The sequence below is a fragment of the Macaca fascicularis genome, chromosome 3 (genome assembly GCF_037993035.2).
Source record: "Macaca fascicularis isolate 582-1 chromosome 3, T2T-MFA8v1.1".
Lineage (NCBI taxonomy): Eukaryota > Metazoa > Chordata > Mammalia > Primates > Cercopithecidae > Macaca > Macaca fascicularis.
The window spans coordinates 122,174,689-122,190,388 of record NC_088377.1 but is presented as its reverse complement, the minus strand read 5'-3'; positions in this window follow the sequence as shown (position 1 = coordinate 122,190,388).

The following is a 15,700-nucleotide window of genomic DNA, read 5'->3' as shown; positions in this document are numbered from 1 at the left end:
TTTTCTATGAAAAAAAATCTTTATATATTCAATTCAAATTTTTTCAAGAGCTTCCTGGATTCAAGTATGCTAATGGTACCACAAGAGTTGGATTTGTGTTAAGCTACTATCAGAGACTTGAAATAGCAGTGGATTAAATGAAATAGGGGTTGTTTTCTCACTTAAATTGGAAGGTAGGCAGTCTAGGGCTGGTATGATTTCCACTGTGTCACTGGGCTGTTACCCTTCTGTCATTCTATTCTGCCATCCTAGGCAAAGCAATATTGTCCAAAGATAAACCCAGGCGAGGATGTAAATTGGTGGTGGATACTGCTGGTGGGAATGTAAAATGGTGCAACCACTTTGGAAAACAGTCTGAAAGTTCCCTAAACGGTTAAACATAGAGCTACCATATGACCCAACAATTCCACTCCTAGGTCTATATCCAAGATAAATAAGAACCTATGTCTACAGTACACAAATGTCTATGGCAGCATTATTCAAAATAGTCAAAAGGTCAAAACTAACTGTCCTGCTGTAGACAAATGAATAAACAAAATGTAGTATATTCACGTAATGGAATATTCAGCCATGTAAAGGAATGAAGTACTCATATATGCTACAACTTAGACAAAACTTGAAACATTATACTGAGTGAAAGAAGCCAGTCACAAATATATTATTCCATTCGTACGAAAGTTCAGAATAGAGAAATCTGTAGAGGCAGAAAATACATTAGTGATCATTTAGGGCTGGAGAGAGTATGGGTGGATAGGGAGTGAGATCTAAAGAGTACAGAGTTTCTTTTTCTTTTTTTCTTTTTTCTTTTTTTTAAAGACCGTCTTGCTGTGTCCTGCAGCGTGGAGTGCAGTGGCACAATCTTGGCTCACTGCAACCTTCACCTCCCAGGTTCAAGTGATTCTCCCGCCTCAGCCTCCTGAGTAGCTGGGATTATAGGCATGCACCACCATGCCAAACTAATTTTGGTATTTTTTGTTTGGTTGGTTTTTGGTGTTTTTTTTTTTTTTTTTTTTTTTTTTTTTTTTTTTTTTTGAGACAGAGTCGCACTCTGTTGCATAGACTGGAGTGCAGTGGCACAATCTCAGCTCACTGCAGCCCCCATCTCCTGGGTTCAAGGGATTCTCCTGCCTCATCCTCCTGAGTAGCTGGGACTACAGGTGTGTGCCACCGTGCCCAGCTAATTTTTGTGTTTTTAGTAGAGACAGGGCTTTACCATGTTGGCCAGGCTGGTCTTGAACTCCTGACGTCAAGTGATCCACTTACTTTGGCCTCCCAAAGTAGTAGGATTAGGAGTTTCTTTTTCATGTGTTGAAAATGTTTTACAATTGGTTGACTGGTGATGTTTACAATATCTGCAATATGCTAAAAACCATTGAGATGTGCAATTTACGATTCATTGTGAATTAGTGGCATGTGAATTATGTCTCGGTAAAGCTATTTAAAAAGTTAAAAAAAAAAGGTGTTTATAGTTTTATTGGCACGTACACACACATGTGTGCACACATGTACACAGTAAATCCAGTGTCTTCCCCATGAATAGTTACAGGGTAAGAACCATACAACAAACCCCCAAATATGTGACTTATTTTCAGATTTCTGGATACTATTCAAATTCTACTGGCACTAAGAAGCTAAATATGAGGAAACAGGACAGAAAAATCTGTTAATGAAAGAGAAATATTTCAGGTCCATCCACTGGATACCTCATGATAATATAAAGGAAAGTTCCTGCCGCACAAATATTTTGCAAGTGTGCTCTAGTCTTATAGCATCTCAGTCTTCTTAGCTATCTCTGTTTAAATGCAGGAAGAAGCAGACTACCTGCCAAAACAATCCTTTTGGATAAGCACAAACACAGATAATAGTGAATTTTATGGAATTGAACTTAATAATAACAAGGAGGTAAAGTGATACTTTGTTCTGAAAAATTAATATTAATGGAGGATACCATTGAAGGTAAAACAAAACCAGCTTCCCACTCTACCTGCCCCAAATCTGCACTTGCAGTAAAAACCCCCAAAAACAAAGCAAAATAAGAATTATGACACTAAAGCCCCAAACTTCTATTTAATTCTTAAAAAAGAATACTCACTTCAGAGATATTTTCAAATTAATGCCAGTTATTTTGAATGAGCAAATTATAGGAATATTCATATAGGAAATAAGTTTTTCAGGAGCTATTTAATGGTCTTATGTCTTAGGGGATCCTTTTAGCTGAATACTTCCCAAGGCTCCTTAGTGTGTGCCAAGTTACTTTCTCTCTTCTCCCTCTGAGGTAATCTAAAATGAATTAAATTAGCAATGTATTTCATCTCATGTGACTGAAACAGTGTCATATTCCTAATACATAGGAATATATATTTATTTGTTTCAAGTGGAACTTAATCCATAGGCCATCTCTGATTTGACATTGATTATCATGTAGACTGAATTCAATAATCTCTCTCTTGCATGTATATGTATTTATATAAATTATATATGGACATACAAATACAAACTTCTCACTTACATATGATCTGGTCTATTTTATTAGACTGTTGATACATATTTTTGATGTTCTAAATGTTCCTTATGATCTCAGATCTCAGCCAACATGAGCAAGTGAGGCAGAATGCCCCACTTTCTCTTGGTGTGTGGGTACTGTAAAGCAAATGAACGCTCTACCGTTCCTTCTAGACAGATATTTATAAGCCCCTACAGCTCTGCAATCCTTTTGTTTCCTGATTCGTGTTTGGCAGCATCATAAGTACTCATTGTACCTGTTCTATAGTAGGGGATGTTGAGAACAGAGCTTAAGCTATTATCATTATCAATGTGTTTAATAACGAGCCATACATATAAATCTCTCCAGAGCTCAGCTCATTAATAAGAAAAAAATCACTTTCTCTTTAGAGTTGCTGGCAGATTAAAATTAGATAATCTAGAAGAATAAACTTAGAAAAAATGATGTTTAAAAATTATTAAAATCATTGTCTAATTTCTATAGGTGTTATAAATTTAAAGGATGTTATAAATTTAAAGAAAGATTACATCAAATTTTATTAATAAAAATAAAGTCATTTATTCCTGAATTGTGTAATCCTTAAAAACAAATTGGATTTACTCAAGAATATGGACTAAGTATCTTGGCCAATTTGAGTTTAATTCCTGTCATCATTTGTACTCTCTATATAGCAAATCAAAGCTTTTGTTATACCCTCAGCAGAGCTAGTTATATCTTTAGGCAGATTTATGTGTGCATGTGAAAATAGAACAAATGTTTAATTAGTAGCGTTAACTTTTATTAATTAAAATTAACTTCCTTTCCTTTCAAAATTAAGGCTACAATGAAGAGAGGAGCCTTGTTTTACACTAAAAGAAAGGTAATTATTTTCATTACCACACCAGCTTAGATTTCTGCATAAATAATGCTGCTCTCCATCTCACCACCCCTAGTATCATCCATTGGAACTTCTGCAAGAAAATGCTGGTGATGGCATCAAAATGGTATATATTTTTTTAATTCACTGCAGGTGAAGAATTTTGTCATGTGCCGTAGAGTAGAACCCTGCTTCTGACTAGGAACTGTGCTGGAGTTTGGGCTAGCATCAGCCTAGAGTTCACAGCTGTGCACTGGTCTTCATAGATGTAGAGCTAATGACTCCTCGAAGGGTCACACTGTCCAATAAAGAACAGGATTTAACTTTAAAATTAGGACGAAATTCTCTTAGTTCTTGGTATAGCTTGCTCCCCCTACACAGGGACAGTTGAGAAGAATCACTCAAATTCAGGTGCAGATAATTAAGGTAGTCAGGTGAAACATGGACAAATATTTGGTTTAATCATGGGATAAGAGGCTGAATTACAACTGCAATCCCTGTTTCTTAATTGTCAATCTGATGAGCTTTCCCCTTCTAGTTTTAACTCAGTCACTAACTTGGTTTGGCAGATACTGTTAATCATTTCCCCAGTATTTATTCTTCCCCTTTTCTACAGAAACTACAATATAAGTTTCAGGTGAGCACATTATTGCTACGTTACATTGGTTTTAGCTTCCCTTGTTGCAAGGTGTGGTCATATGACTAGGTTGTAGTGAATAGGATATGACAGAAAGAGATGCATATAACTTTTGTGTCCTGCCCTTGAAAGAAACACATCCTAATCTTTACTTTCTCCCTTTCCCACTGGTTAGATCACCTTTGACCATGCAGGTGAGGGCAACACCTTGGGAATGGCAAGGAACCTGGGCCTCTGACCCCCTGAGCTGCTGTACTGCCTTGGCCTTTCTGCCTGGTTTGTTTTATGAGAAGGAAATAAAGTTTAATATTTTTAAGTCACTATATTTTAATATTATCATTGCAGCTCAGCCTTTATCCTCATTAATCCATTTGTCTGCCCCATGACATGGGATTGGATCTTCATTTCTTATGAAGTTTGTATTCTGATATAATGATTCTCCATCTGCGGGTCCCAGGACCATGAGGGTCTGTAGTGGTGACACAAAGGATCCTGGGATTCAAATCCCTAACAAGTAATGCCCGCAAACAGAACAACTTGCTTGACAAACAGAAACAGCACTTTTTGGAATGTATATGATGTGATTACAAAATAAAATTTATTTAAAACCATTAATGTATTTCTTGAAATGAAGGTATGTTACTGATGAGTCTCTTAGCTTTGTATATCTGAAAAATTCTATTTCGCTTTTGTTTTTGAAACTTTTTTCACTGGCAAGGAAATCTACATTGACTTTTTTCTTTCAGTACTTTTAAAGATTTTGCTTCATTGTTTCCTAGCTTGCATTGTTTTCATTGAGAAATCTTCTGTTATTCTTATTTTTGGCCATCTTTTTTTTTTTTTTTTCAATGGTTGCTTTAAATAATTTTTTCCCCTATCATTTGTTTTAAGCAGTTTGATTATGATGTCGTTAGTGTTGTTTATTCTTATATGTTTGGCTTTGTTGAGCTTCTTGGAGCTGTGGGTTTATAGTTAAAATTAAACTTTGAAAAACTCTGTCCATACCCAGAATAGTCAACACAATATCAAAGGAGAAAAAGAAAGATGAGGGACTGACACTACCTGACTTCAAGACTTACTATAAAGATGCAGTAATCAAGAGTGTAGTACCAGCATAAGAATAGACAAATAGACCAATGGAACAGAATAGAGAGTTCAAAAATAGATACAAATATAGTCACCTGATCTTGGACAAAGGAACAAAGGCAAGTCAATGGAAAAAAAGTAAGTCTTTTCAACAAATGGCATCCACACGCAAAAACATGAATCTAGACACATCTCTTACACTTTGCAGAAAAATTAATTCAAAATAAATCATAGATCTAAGTATAAACCACAAAAGTATAAAACCCCTAGAAGATAAATATAGAGGAAAATCTAGATGGCCATGGGTCTGGTGATAACTTCTTAGATACAACAACAGAGGCACGATTCACACACACGCAAAAAATGGATAAATTGGACTTTATTAAAATTAACAACATCTGTTCTGCAAAAGGCACCATCAAGAGAATGAAAAGGCAATATACTAGGAGATAATATTTTCAAAAATATATCTGATAAAGGTCTATTATTCAAAACAGATAAAGAACTCTTAAAATCAACAATTAGAAAATTCATAATCCAATTTAAAAAATGGACAAAAGGGCTGGGCACAGTGGCTCATGCTTGTAATCCCAGCAATTTGGGAGGCTGAGGAGGGCGGATCACTGGAGCCCAGGTGTTCAACACCAGCATGGGCAACATGGTGGAACTCTGTCTCTCAAAAAAAAAAAAAGAAAAAAAAAAAAAAAACCGCCAGGCATGGTGGTGGCATGCCTGTAGTCCCAGCTACTTGGGAGGCTGAGGTGGGAGATCTCTTGGGCCTGCAGAAGTCAAGGCTATAGTGAGCTGGGATTATGCCACTGCACTCAAGCCTGGACAACAAAGTGAGATCCTTTTTCAAAAATAAATGACAACAGATCTGAACAGATGCCTCACCAAAGATGATATACAGATGGCACATATATAAAATGCACAGCATCATATACAGCTAGGATATTGCAAATTAAGAGAATGAAATACCACTACACACCTATTAAAATGGCCCACATCCAAAACACCGACAATACCAAATGCTAATGAAGGAACTCTCCATTGGTGGTGGGAATGCAAAGGGGTATAGCCACTTTGGAAAACGGTCTTGTGGTTTCTTATAAAATTAAACATGCTCTTGCCATATGAGCTAGCAATTTCGCTCTTTGGTATATACTCAAATGAGTTGAAAACATGTCCACACAAAACCTGTACAGGAATGTTTGTAGCAGTTTTATTTATAATTGCCAAATATATGAGTGTGCGTTTAAGGATGTTTGGGAATTCTCTGTATTTTTTGCTTAATTTGTCTGTAAAACTAAAACTGTTCTAAAAAGACTTTATTACCTAAACATTCTTCAGTTTTTTTGTCTTCGAAAATGTTTTTGACTCCTCTTTTTCTCTCCTCTCCTTTGGAGACCAGCTACACATATATTTAACTGCTTGAAGTTGTCCTATAATTCATTGATGTTCTGGGTTTTTTTGGTCTTTTTTATTTTTCATAGTTTTTATTGCAATGTCTTCGGTATTACTGACCCTTTCTTTAGCAAAGTCCATTCTGCTGTTAATTTTATCTGGTGAATTTTTTTTATCTCATCAATTGTGGTTTTTATCTGTAGGTGTTCAATTTGGGTCTTTTAAGTATTTTCCATGTCTTTACTTACTGTGTTCAGTCTTTCCTCTAGTTTCTTGAACATATAAATGCAATCATAATAACTTTTAAAATCTGTGTCTTCTTATTTTATAATTCATAATTTATGAGTCAGTTTCAATTGATTGATTTTACTCTCATTATGTTTGTATCTTTCTGCTTCTTTCCATTTCCTATAATTTTTGATGGGATCCCAGACACGGTAAATTTTATGTTATTGCATAGTACGTACTTTTGTATTTCTAAAATATTTTTGAGCTTTGTTCTGCATGTGGTTAGGTTACTTGAAAACAGATTGAACCTTTTTGGTTTTGCTTTCAAGCTTTTTTAGGTGGACCAGAGCTGTGTTTAGTCAGAGGTTATATTTCTCTACTACTGAGGCAATACCATTCTTTATGTTCTAACAGACTGATGCCCCCTGATATACGAGGAATTCCCCCCGGCTGTTGAAAACAGGCACTGCTCTCAGATTTGTGTGAGGACTTGGGGGCACTGTTCTTTATCATCCTTTCTGATGGTTCTTTCCCTGGTCTCCAGGACTTTCCTCATGTGCGTGGGCTGATAAATACTCAACTGAATAGTGGAGGGGAAAACTGTAGATCTCTGGAATTTTATCTCTGTACAACTCTCTCCTTTCTGGTACCTTGCCTTGCAAACCCAGTCCATCTTGGCTATATTCTGAGCTCCATCTCTTAATTCACAGAGACTGCCAAGCTCTTCCTGGGTTCCCTCTTTTTCCAGCATGGCCTGGAAACTTTTTCCAGGTGCTAAGTTAGGGAAAGCATAGAGTTCACCTCATTTGTTTCCAAGGGATGACCATTCTTCTTTGCCTAATATCCAATATTTTGAGTAGCATTTGTTCTGTTTTGGCTATTTCAGGAGGGAACATAAATCTAGTCACTGTTATTCCATTTTGATCAGAAGTCAAAGTTCCTCCATTAATGAATTTGCATTATGTATTTCTTGATCTATATTATATTCATCGATATATATTTATACACATTTGATATAAATTTGACATATATTATATGCACATCTACTATTTTTTTGAGGAGGGTCTAGGAATTCTCTGATATTAAAAAGGGTCCTCAGACTGGGTGCCTGTAATCCTAGAACTTTGGGAGGCCAAGTTGGGAGGATCACTTGAGGCCAGGAGTTCAAGGCCAGTTTGGGCAATATGATGAGACCTCATCTCTACTGAAGATAATTTTTTTAAAAAACCAGATGTGGTGGTAAATGCCTGTTATCCTAGCTGCTTAGGAGGCTAATGCAGGAAGCTCCCTTGAGCCCAAGAATTCAAGATTGCAGTGAGCTGTGATTGTGCCACTGCACTCTAGTCTGGGTGACAGAGCAAGACCTTGCCTCAAAAAGAAAGAAAAAAGATCCTCAAGAATACTTCAGCTGAAGAGTGAGTAAAAACCGGGAACAGACAATTCAAGGAGAAATTCCAATGACAAACATTTTTGAAACCCACATTTTTAAACTAAAAAATGTTTAAACAAAACCAGTTTCACCTATCTTATTGGCAAATATGAAAAATGTAATGCTCAGGGTTGATGAGAATATGGGAGATGAGCATTGTCATACTCTCATAAACTGAGGAAAGAAACAATTTTACACCCTTTATGGAAGGCAACTTGGCAATATTACAAATTATTAGTGGTACATATCTTTTGACCCAGTAGGTCCACTTAGAATTTTTTCTTGCCAAAATAATATGGAAGTTTATAGTAGTGAATGTGTGAATATGACAATCACAACAACACTATTTATACCGTTAAAAAATTTGTCCATCTTGGCTGGGTGCGGTGGCCTGTAATCCCAGCACTTTGGGAAGCTGAGGCGGGTGGATCACCTGAGGTCTGGAGTTTAAGAACAGCCTGGCCAACATGGTGAAAACCCATCTCTACTAAAAAACAAACAAACAAACAAACAAAAACCCCCAAAAACTTAGCCAGGTGTGGTGGCAGGTGCCTGTAATCCTAGCTACTTGGGAGGCTGAGGCAGGAGAATCGCTTGAACCTGCGGGGTGGAAGTTGCAGTGAGCGGAGATTGCACCATTGCACTCCAGCCTGGGAAACGAGGGAAACTCCGTCTCAAAAAAACAAACAAACAAAAATCATCCATCTGAAGGAAGGATTAGTTAACAAAATTATGGTACATTTACACGTTGGAACATTGACAGCTGTTGAAAAGGATGAGGTCAAGATTTTTTTTTTTCAAGTGAAAATAGCAGCTTATATAACAGTGTGAAATACGATTTTGTTTATGTAAATATTTTCTATGTAACATTAAAATCTTGTAATGATATTCACTAAAATGTTAACTGAAGCTATCTCTGCAGAGTGATCTTTTTTTGGCTGACATTGGAGGTGGGGGAAAGTTGTATTTTCACTTATACTCTTCGGTAGTGTTTGAATTTTTGAAGTGCACATATAGTATTTTATAATTGACAAAAATAAAGATTTAAATTTTGACACTAGAACAAAATAAAAGAGATACTCACGTTTGAAAATGTTGGGAAATACTAGTTTAGATGATGTCTGAAGTTCCTTACTGTGTAATATTCAGTTCTAATGACGGGTCCAACCTTAAAAATTAGTGCTAAAAGTCTTCTAGTGCTGAAAGTCCATGACTTCCTCCCCTCTTGCTGCCGCTGCCATGACAAATGTGACTTGCTTAGGTAAATCTTGGACACTCTGTGATGGAGAGACGCTTACACTGGCTTATTCTTATTTTGTTCACACTTCAAGTGACTTTATTCCTTGGTGACATCCTTGAGCTGATAGAGGAGACCTGCAGCAAGACACTGGAATTTGAAAAGGCTAAAAGTGGCTCTAGGAATCTCATCACTTCTTTGGGGGCCTAAGGTTGTACAGATTTGGATGGGAAGGGAGGAGCATGAATTGATTTTTATATATATGTATAACTAGGGTGTTCTATTTTATTCCCAGAGTAGTAGGATGGCGTATCATTCATTCAATAAGCATTTATTATCTCAAACTTGATGTGACCGAAAAGTAATTTTTCTCTCAGAGCTCTTTCTCCTTATCTTGGCAAGCTTAAAAACTGCAGTGTTATTTTGAATTCCTTCCTAGTAGTTTACCTTATATGCTCAATTGGTTGCTAAATTCTGGTTCATTACAAGTTTATGATTCACTACAGGAAATTGCAGTTTCCTTTATAGTGTCTCTCAGCTGTCGTGTCCATTTTTCTCATTCTTATTTCCATTGCCTTTCTAACTCTGCTTCTTACCTGGAATTTAAAAACAGCTTCCACCTACGATTGTGTATTTTAACGAATACAAAATCAGCTTAGGTAATCACAAAATAAATAATTTACATACTCTTTGTAACTACTTTATGCTAAGAATCGAATGTGTGTGTGGGTTGTGGTGGGATGGGAGATGATATGTCAAGTAATAGAAGACAGCTCAGGTCTTTGAGTTACTCTTTAAGTATGAAGCTAATTACATAATATTTTGATTGGCTTCAGTCCCATCTACGAAATTTTCCACAGGTTACATCAAAATCCATACCTAATCTAAACATTCGAAGCCTTTATCAGTCCTAATTTTCTTTACTCACCTCTCACCTTCTAATACTGATTTCTGCATGTCCTCTCCTGATCACCATTCCCCACATTCAGCCTCCTCCTTTTCCTGGACATATTTACCAAGAACAATCACTGTCTCCAATTGCCAATGCCAAACTTTTAGTGTGTCCTTGAACTCCAGGTTGGAGTCCCCCAGAAACTCCTGGCCCTCCCTTCTCCACTACCACCATTACTACTGCAACTTTATCTGTATGTCCCAAACAGTTATTAGAGGTCTGAATAAATGCTTGCTGAAGCAAGCTTAAATGAAATCTTTCTCAGTTAGAAAAACAAGAGCTATTGGACGTACAACCCAGACCCAGCTCAAACATTATGCATTTTCCCACAAGAGATATACTTAGGCAATTAGGTCTTTGAAGGCAAAGACTCTGCCCAGCTTGTGTGTTCCCTTACACATCCACCATAGTGCCTTGAATGTACAATGTTAGGTGTTTAATCCAAGTGTGTTGAATTAATGGATGAGTGAATAGTTCATATACAACTAGACCCTCTGAGGGTGGGGTGTTAATTTTCTTGGCTGTGTTTTGATAAAGTCTCTCCATTAATTCTTAGCCATTTTTCAAACCAACCTTTGATACTCAATACTACTGTTTTATAATACTACATGGTCTGATATTCTCTATTATAGATTTTCCAAATTTATTTTATCCCCCAAATCAGGTAAACACTTGTGAAATGTGTACACTCACCAGGTTCCTTCGAAATCAGATTTTTTTTTGGTACAATTTATGGGGTAAATGTGCCACTTTGTTACATTCATGGATTGTGTAGTAGTCAAGTCAGGGTTCTTAGGGTATCCATCACGTGAGTAACATACCCATTAATTACTTTCTCATCATCTGCACCCTTTCCACCCTCTCACCCTTCCCAGTGTTCATTGCCTATCATTCCACCATGTCTATGTGTACACAATTTTAGCACCCATTTATGACTGGGAACATGCGATTCCAAATAGAAAACTTTTGTGGAGGGACCTGAGATTCTACATTTTTTAATAACTAACTCAGCTGATTCTTATGGCCAGAAGAATCTGAAAACCCTTCTCTATCATAAAATTCAATGGGTATTAGTTGAGGATAATTATTATATTTGAGCTTTATGTCAAATATAATTCTATGAGTATTAATTTGATGTCAAACCACCTGAACTCCAGTTTCATTCACTACCATCTAGGTGATTGGGGGCTGGTCTGGTTTTTCCCCAACTCTGCGCATTAGAATCAGAGTATCTTTTAAAAATTCCAAAACTTAGGCCACACCCAGACCAACTAAATCTCAATCTTTAGGGCTGCCACACAGGCATGAGTACTTTTTGAAGCTCCCCAGGTGGTTCCAACATGCAGACAAGTTTGGGAACAGCTGGGATAATCATTTACCCTCTCTAAGCTAGTTTTTTCATATATAAAATGTTGCTAATAACTCCCCTCCTAATATGTAATTGTTAATCTAATTAATGCATGTGAATATACTTTATACATGACAAAACTCCATATAAACCTAACACACTCTATTTTAGGCTTCAAATATTTTATTTATATTTTTAAATTTATTTTAAAGACAGGGTCTTGCTCTCATCCAGGCTAGAGTGCAGTGGCATGATCATAGCTCACCGTAGCCTCGAACTCCTGGGCTCAAGTGCTCCACCACAGCTTCCTGAGTAAGTAGGACTACAAATCCGCACGCACATGCCTGGCTAATTTTTAAATTTTTTATAGAGATGGGGATTCGCTATATTACCCAGGCTGGTCTGAAACTCCCGGCTCAAGCCATTTTTCTGCCTAGGCATAAGCCACTGCACCCAGCCCAAAATATTTTCTTATTTCTTCTTCTTTTTTCTTTTTTTTTTTTTTGAGACGGAGTCTTGCTCTGTCACCCAGGCTGGAGTGCAGTTGCGCAATCTGGGCTCACTGCAAGCTCCGCCTCTCGGGTTCACGCCATTCTCCTGCCTCAGCCTCTCGAGTAGCTGGGACTACAGGCGCCCGCCACCACGCCCAGCTACTTTTTTGTATTTTTAGTAGAGACGGGGTTTCACCGTGTTCGCCAGATGGTCTCGATTTCCTGACCTCGTGATCCGCCCGCCTTGGCCTCCCAGAGTGCTGGGATTACAGGCGTGAGCTACCGCGCCCAGCCCTAATATTTTCAATAAAAATGAACAAATGTGGAGTTAGAAATTTTTGCATTTTTCTGTATATTTACATTCTTTATGGTTATAATTGTGATTGCCAGTTCGACAATTTAGCTTAGATCCAGCTTGCAAAGGAAACTGCCATTCCAAAAGCTGTCCTTACAATTTAGGTACATTTCCATCAGGTGGCAGTAGTGTCTTTGTCCTGGTTGAAAGCAGACCATCTCAGCCCTGCCAGCTATCAAAGTTTTTCTTGGCTGGGCTTTATCCCCCGATATTTTGATTCAATAGGTGTGGAGTGGGACTGTAGCATCTATAAGTTTATAAAGATCAGCATGTGATTCTGATTCCCTGTTGTTAACCACGGCGAGTTTGATATTTCTGGTTAGGCCTTCTGCTATATCTACCAGATTTAGTCATAGACGTTCTACTTTTTAATGTCAAAAATAATCTCTTCATCATGTAAAGCAGAAACAATTTTAGACTAGTTTTTAAAAGTCTTTAAATTCACATAGGTCCCATTTCTTATTACTACTACTGTTTAATCTTTAATCCTACAATTTTTATTTAAAATGTATCTTAATATATACTCAAACCTCCCCAATGACTATGACCATGACTTGCCTTTTTAAAAAGTCAGAGAATATGTGATTCCCTCATGGGAGTGAAGCTCTCTCCTTAGGGCAGAGGTTCTTAAACTTCAGTGTGGGTGAGTAGACCTGCGAGGCTCATTAACAATGGGCATTCTATCTTGAACTAATGGATCAATCCTTGGAGTGAGGCCAATAATTGCACATTGTAAGCCATCTCCCCAGGTTATTCTGATACACACTATATTTTGAGAACCACTAACTCTGGCACTGAGAGGCTGGAGCAGCCTTGGTAAGGTAGAGAATACAGAGGGAGGGCGCACAGAGTCCAGGTGCAGATGTGTAAGAAACTGTGTTCCCTTCTTCCTGTGCTTCATCTTTGTGTAAATGATGGTAAGTGTGCTCTTATTCAGGCCATATCTGGCTCAGTAACCCTGAGGAGCTACCAAGCATTGGTTGGTAAGTTTGCAGCAGAAACCTGGCAACTTATGTTGCCAATCTTAGCATGGAACCTGGGACATGCAGTAACTATTTATTGGTTTACACTGAGGCTATCCTCATCTTCCTCCTCTGTTACCTTTTCTTTCCTCAACATAACCTCTTCCATATATTGTCAAAATTTTCCCCCTGTTGTGTTGGTTTGTGGTCCACTCTTTAAGAAACACCCATCTAGAACAGATTTAGACACTAAAAAGAAGAAAATATTTTTCTGAAATCTTATCAATAACAATGAAATCACCCATTCATATTTAAGTTGCAAGAATAGCATGTTTGATAATTATCTTGGGTTAAGTTTTTTACTATTTTGTACAATTGTATTTGGTCTTCTTTAGTTTCATGACTATGCTTTTATTTTGAGCAGTTAACTTTCATTTACCAGCATCTTAATACATACAACGTGAGTTGCCATCTGCCTCTGATTTCAGATAAACTGTGTTCCTTCCGCAAAACATGCAGCAAATGATTTTCTACTAAAATTTGTTAGGTTGGTAGGAACACATGATAAGCTTGGATAACTGGATTTTCATATTTGATATTTTATGTCCTACACAAACTTGCAAGTTATTAATCAATTTTTATGTTAAATCAACATCTAATAAGTATTGCCTCAGCATTACTTGAAACCTACAAAATCTTAAAAGTAGACTTTAAAACAAAAAAAGTAGATTATGATAGAAGCTGGCAGCTTGATTAATCTCTTTCTAAAACTTTACTTAAAGCTGTAATTATATATGCAGTTCTCTGTCCACTCCCCTGCACCCCACCATAAACAAGTTGTATTCCTTATTGTGATTTTGAAAGGAGTACTAACTACAAATGGCTAGATTAGCACTATTTATATAAGAACTTTAATCTTGTCTGAGCCATCTCCACCTTTGTGTAGGCACTATGACTTCTCACTTAAGTTATGGCAATTGTCCTTTTTCCTGGAATGACCCTCCTAATCCATTCTCTAGCCTAAACCTAGGGTACATCTTTCTAAAGTACAAATTTAATTGTACTGAATAAAGACTTTCTTTGGCTTAAAACCTTCTGGTGGTTCCCTATGAGGTGGTTATCTATTGCTCTGGCCACCTGGATCTTCTTTCTTTACTGATGTAAATAAAATGAGATTTTAAAATTTAATATTAGAGGGAGCATGTGCCAGTCCTTCCTGGGGAGGAGAAGCTATAAAAGGAGAAGCTCAGGAGCTGTCAGTAGCCATGTTTTTCACCATGTGCAGGAACTTGGTCAGTAGTGAGAAAGGATTAAACCAACCCATGGGGAAGATCAGAGATTAGAGGTAGGGAATATATGTGTGTGTGTGTGTGTGTGTGTGTGTGTGTGTGTGTGTGTGTATGTGTGTGTGTGTGTGTGTGTGTGTGTGTATATATATATATATATATGAATGATAGAATTTTGCTCTTGTTGCCCAGGCTGGAGTGCAGTGGTGCAATCTTGGCTCACTGCAACCTCTGCCTCCCAGATTCAAGCGATTCTCCTGCCTCAGCCTCCTGAGTAGCTGGGATTACAGGCCTCTGCTACCATGCCTGGCTAAGTTTTTGTATTTTTAGTAGAGATGGAGTTTTGCCATGTTGGCCAGGCTGGTCTCAAACTCCTGACCTCAGGGATCCATCCACCTTGGATTCCCAAAGTTCTGGGATTACAGGCATGAGCCACTGCATCTGGCCCAGAGGTAGGGAATATTCTGCAGGTGGTATTAGAAGCTCTCATTCATGTGGTTCTGTCTTTTCAGAAGTAGTTTTCCAACCCTTTCTTGGATCACATGAGATACCCCAGTACAGTGCTATAAAGAGCCCCTTTTATCTAAGCCAGATAGAAATAGATTTCTGCCACTGCAAATAAAAAGTGTTGCTTAGAATATACCTTGTAAGGGCCTTCATGAGATGGAACTGGCTTATCAATTCAGTCTTTATAAAACCCGCAGGAATGTGCCTAGCTGAAAGTAATAGAACACATGACAAGTAGACTTAAATAATAAAGGCATCCTGTTTTCTCACATATCAAGAAATGTTGACAAAGACAGTTCCAGGGTTGGTTTATCAACTCAACTAAATGATAGTGACTTAGTCAGCTATTTGCTATTCTTTGGGTCTTTTCCTTGATCACAAGATGGTTATAGGAACTGCAAATAGTCTTTAAGATCTAG